The following is a 5,881-nucleotide window of genomic DNA, read 5'->3' on the forward strand; positions in this document are numbered from 1 at the left end:
ACCCAACACTGGAGCCTACCCGGGCTCTTTGGTGGGGCTAATGGTGGACTCTGGGAGGGCTCACACCAAGGAGTACTTCCCAGAACTTCTGCTGCCAGTGTCCTTGTCCTCACGGTGACACACAGCCACCCCCCGCCTCTGCAGGAGACCCTCCAACACTAGCAGGTAGGTCTGGTTCAGTCTCCTATGAGGTCACTGCTCCTTCCCCTGGGTCCCGACACACACACTACTTTGTGTGTGCCCTCCAGGCGTGGAGTCTCTGTTTCCCCCAGTCCTGTCGAAGTCCTGCCATCAAATCCCGCTAGCCTTCAAAATCTGATTCTCTAGGAATTCCTCCTCCCGTTGCCAGACCCGCAGATTGGGAAGCCTGACGTGGGGCTCAGAACCTTCAGTCTAGTGGGTGGACTTCTGTGGTATAAGTGTTCTCCAGTCTGTGAGTCACCCACCCAGCAGTTACGGGATTTGATTTTATTGTGATTGCGCCCCCCTTCCGTCTCATTGTGGCTTCTCCTTTGTCTTTGGATGTGGGGTGTCATTTTTGGTGAGTTCCAGTGTCTTCCTGTCGATGATTGTTCAGCAGTTAGTTGTGATTCTGGTGTTCTTGCAAGAGGGAGTGAGAGCATGTCCTTCTACTCCGCCATCTTGAACCAATCTCCCCTATCTATTTCTTCTTGAGTAAGCTTTGGTAGTTTTGCATTTCAAGGAATTTGTTTATGCCGTGTAGACTGTCAAATTTATCAACACAACTCTGTTCATAAAAATCCCCTCATTATCCTTTTAGTGTCTGAAGGGCCTAGAGTGATACCCCCCCCTTTATGACAGTGTGAAAGTTCTTTACAAACCTCTGCTTCTGCCACGTGTGCTATTGTCCCGCTGGCCGAAACAAGTCACATGGCTAAATCATTACTTTGATAACGTGCCACGCGGTTCCTCTTTGTGGTAAGTTTCTGCCCCTAAGGAGCAGATTTGTTCATATTACTGGCTTAGTGATTTTGCGTGACCAGTTTTATTTATATAGGTGTAACACGATTATTGGCCGTACATCAAGACTGCTTGTTGTATGGCCTAGCTGTCCACACGTCACCCTACATCTCTTCCTCTCAGAGTACTCGCTGCAACTGTAATTAACAAATTGTGTCTGCAGCTATTCAATGTCTGTTGCCACTAGAACATAAGCTCCACAAAGACAGAGACTATGTCTGTCTCTGTCTGGCTTGAATCCCCAACTTCTAAGGCCGCGTAGACGCTCTTTAATGAATATATTCTAAATGAAAACCTACAACGCTACACATGACTCACACCTTGACAATTATCTTCATGCCTTGGATGTATAATTTAATGGGGAAGCTGAGAAACTAGGGTGAGGGGGGCAGTGAAACAGATTCCACAAGCATGAATTGAGGACCTACTATGTGCATGTTTCTGCTAAAGGAATGACTCTGTGGCCAGCAGAGCTAGAAGGGGCTGCTTCTCTCAGAAGTGAGCTCCCTGTTCATGGAAAGAATCAAGGATAGGCTGGATGAGAGGAGACAGAGATGCCCTGTGTGTTGGGGGGGGCGTTTGTTTGAGCTCTGGGTGAAGAGTCGTACTAGCCAATGTTTTGAGTTCCTTTCGTGTCTGATATTCTGTTTTGTTTTCCCCAGGGTTTTTCTGATCTTCCAGTTTTATTGAGGTATAACTGACATACAGCATTGTCTAAGTTTAAGGTGTAGAGCATAATGACTTGTAAGTATACATCATGAAATGATTACCACAATAAGTTTGGGGAACGTCCATCATCTCATATTGATACAAAATTAAAGAAATAGAATTTTTTTTCCTTGTGAGGAGAACTCGCAGGATTTATTCTCTTAATAACTCTCATATGTAACAGAGAGCAGTGGTAATTGCTGTACATGTTGTACATTACATGAGGTACAGAAGTTTGTACCTCTTTGGTTTCTAATAGTCTACAGTTCTGCTGCAGGGATTAAGTTTGGGGAATGATAGGAAGTGGAAGAGGAGCACAAAGGGAGGATGCTAGGAGGAGGAAGGATGGAACTGGGTCGGGGGGAGAACGGCTTTGGAGAGAGCAGAGCATAGGCATGGCTGGTGGCTGGGAAATTTTAGGTGAGTTTCCACTCTCTCTCATCTCGCTTCTTCATCTGACTCCCTCCCTTGGGCCTTCCCGCAGAGACACCCTTGAGACCACTTTCCCCAAGGTCACCATTGATTGCTAGGTCCTCGTATCTACCTGTGGCTGCTCACTTCTCCTCCCGTGGACCCTCCAAGCCGGCCCTGAACACTGGCAATCCCTCTCACCTTCCAGAAGCTCTCACCTGCTTGGTCCTCAGGCTGTGTCTCATTTTCTTTGGGGCTTCAATTTCTCTGACTCCACAGGGTATCCCCAGCCCTGACCCCATGACTCTTGAGGGGCTCGCACGCCATGGGATCATAGCAGATGGGGCCATCCCAAGACCCCAAAGTTTGTGTGATTTGCTTTTTCCAGTGTGTCCCTTAGCTGTGCCCTTGGAGTTGAAAAGGGTGGGTGAGTACACCGATGAATTCAGAGGATGATAACAGAACCTTCATTTGTGTTGAACCCCACAGGCTTCCCCAATGTCCAAAGAGCAATCAGAGCCCCCTTCTCTCTCCCCCTCTTCCTCCTTCCCCTACGATCACCTTAGACTTTGCTTTTCTAACCTGCGAAGTCACTTCCTCCCTTCCGTCTGCCCACGGACCTCCTCCTCCCAGAGGAGGGAAAGAGAGAAAGGAATGAAGTGGATAGAAAATTTCTTGCTATCAAGGACATGCAGAGGACGGAAGGCACACTTGAGATAATCTCTTTCCCTTGACCTACATCAGTAACGAGTACGTGCATGAGTGTGTGTGTGTGTGTGTGTGTGTGTGTGTGTGTGTGTGTGTGCACGTACAGATACTTGCATTCATGAGTGTGGTCGTGTGGGTATTATCGGGTATTTTAAAAAATTTTATTGGAGTATAGTTGATTTACAATGTTGTGTTCGTTTCAGGTTGCAACATAGTGATTCAATTATACATATACATACATTCATTCTTTTTCAGATTCTTTCCCCGTATAGGTTATTACAGATTTTTTTTTTTTTTTTTTGGCTGCACTGCATGGGCATGTGGAATCTTAGTTCCCCAACCAGGGATCAAACCCGCAACCCCTGCACTGGAAGCACGGAGTTGTAACCACTGAACCACCAGGGAATTCCCTATTACAGGATATTGAGTAGAGTTCCCTGTCGGTTATCTATTTTATATACAGTAGTGTGTGTATGTTGATCCCAAGCTCCTGATTTATCCTCCCCTCCCCCAGCCGCATGTTTCCCATTAGGTGTATTTTAAATGTCCAAGTATGTATTTATGGATATTTATTTAGTATTTATATATGTGTCCCATTGCATGGGTTTATTATAGACTAATTTTTAGAGCAGTTTAAGTTCACAGCAAAATTGAGCATAAAATACAGAATTCCCATATACCCCCTCCCACTCCCATGCGTAGCCTCCCCCGTTATCAACATCTCCCACCAGACGGTACCTTTGTTACTACTGACGAACCTACACTAACACTTCAACATCACCCAGAGTCGATAACTGACACTAGGGTTCACTCTTGCTGTTGTATATTCTATGGGTTTGGACAAATGTATAATGACATGTATCTGCCATTATAATATCACACAGGGTGTTTTCACTGCCCTAAAAATCCTCTGTGCTCCACCTTTTCATCCCTCCTTCCCCCCCGAATCCCTGGCAACCACTGATCCTTTTACTGTCTCCATAGCTTTGCTTTTTCCAGAATGTCCTAAAGTTGGAATCATACAGTCTGTATCATACAGCCTTTGCAGATTGGCTTCTTTCACTTAGTCATGTGCATTTTTCAAAGTTCCTCCATCTCTTTTCATGGCCTGATAGCTCATTTCTTTTTAGCACCAAATAACATTCCATTGTCTGAATGTCCCACAGTTTATTTATCCTGCTGAAGGGCATTTTAGTGACTTTCAAACCCTGTTGTGGGACTTCCCTGGTGGTGGAGCGGTTAAGACTCCGTGCTCCCAATGCAGGGGGCACCAGGTTTGATCCCTGGTCAGGGAACTAGATCCTACCTGCACGCTGCAACTAAGGAGCATGCCTGTCACAACCAAATTAAAAAAAAAAAAAAAAAAAAAAAGCTCTGCTGTGTTTTTGTGTGAGGAGCAAAACAGGCCAAATTATCCCTTTGAGACTATTTTACATTCGTGGAAGCACACGGGGCATCACCCATCGTGATCTGTAAAAGATTGTGAACTTCTGCCCTCCATACATCCCTCTGGGACCTAAAACTCAACCTGTTGAAGACGAAACTCATCATCCTCCCCTCCCTCACCCAACCCGGCCTCTCATCCCATGTCCCCATCTCAGCCCATGACTCCACTGTCTACCCAGTTGCAAAAGACAGAGATCTGGGCATCTTCCAAAACTCCCCCCACCCCCATCAATCAGCAAGTCCTGTCAATTCTCTCTCTCTCTCTTTTTTTTTGGCCTGGCTGCACGCAGGATCTTAGTTCCCAACTAGGGATTGAACCCCGGCCCTCGGCAGTGAAAGCACCAAGTCCTAACCACTGGACCGCCAGGGAATTCCCCAATTCTTTCTCTTAAACACATTCTGAATCCTTGCTTTCTCTCTAGTCCCAAAGCCACACCCTAGGATTGGCCTCCTAAGCCACGCACGCTTCTGTGGTCCACCTGGCACGGGTAGGGTTATTTTGGAGATCCCAAGCCCGTCAAAGGCAGCCTTGAGGGGCTTCCCTGGTGGCGCAGTGGTTGCGCGTCCGCCTGCCGATGCAGGGGAACCGGGTTCGCGCCCCGGTCCGGGAGGATCCCACATGCCGCGGAGCGGCTGGGCCCGTGAGCCGTGGCCGCTGAGCCTGCGCGTCCGGAGCCTGTGCTCCGCGACGGGAGAGGCCACAGCAGTGAGAGGCCCGCGTACCACAAAAAAAAAAAAAAAAGGCAGCCTTGAGTCTCGCAGACATGCCTAGGTCTTTCTGGACTAAGTTTCCAGATTGACCTCATCACCTGCACAGCTGCATGGTTTTCAATGGGAGAGTGATTAATTCAGGCTGCCGGGGACACTTGGCAATGTCTGGAGACATTTCTGGTTGTCACAATTGGAGGGTGGCTGCTACTGGCATCTAGCGTGTAGAGGTCAGGGATGCTTCTAACCATCCTACAACGCACAGCACAGCTTCCCACAGCAAAGAATGATCTGTCCCGAAATGTCAATAGAGCCGAGGGTGAGAAACACTGTCCTAGAACCACTCAGATCAATCCACAGACCAGTGCTGGTCCCATCCAGCTGATTACCCATCCAGATAAGAGAGTACAGAAAATAATAAGCGTTTAGAAACTTTCTAGTAACTTGGCCTCGTCATTTATGGACTATTGGGCTTGTGATTTGCATGTTTTATAAATTCCTTTTTTTTTAACCATTTTTTGTTTTTTTAAGATTTTTTAAAATGTGGACCATTTTTTTTTTACAAGTCTTTATTGAATTTTTTTTACAATATTGCTTCTGTTTTATGTTTTGGTTTTTTTGGCCATGAGCCATCTAGGATCTTAGCTCCCCGACCAGGGATTAAACCCTCACCCCCTGCGTTGGAAGGTGAAGCCTTAACCACTGGACCACCAGGGAAGTCCCCTTTAACCATTTTTTTAAATTGAAGTATAGTTAATTTACAGTGTTGTGTTAGTTTCATGTGTATAACAAAGTGATCCAGTTATACATTTATACACACATATACATATATGTGTGTATATATGTATATTCTTTTTCAGATTTCTTTTCCATGTCAATTCTTTTTTTAATTGATAGACTTTTCTAGAACAAATTTAAA

The sequence above is a fragment of the Physeter macrocephalus genome, chromosome 2 (assembly GCF_002837175.3).
Source record: "Physeter macrocephalus isolate SW-GA chromosome 2, ASM283717v5, whole genome shotgun sequence".
Classification (NCBI taxonomy): domain Eukaryota; kingdom Metazoa; phylum Chordata; class Mammalia; order Artiodactyla; family Physeteridae; genus Physeter; species Physeter macrocephalus.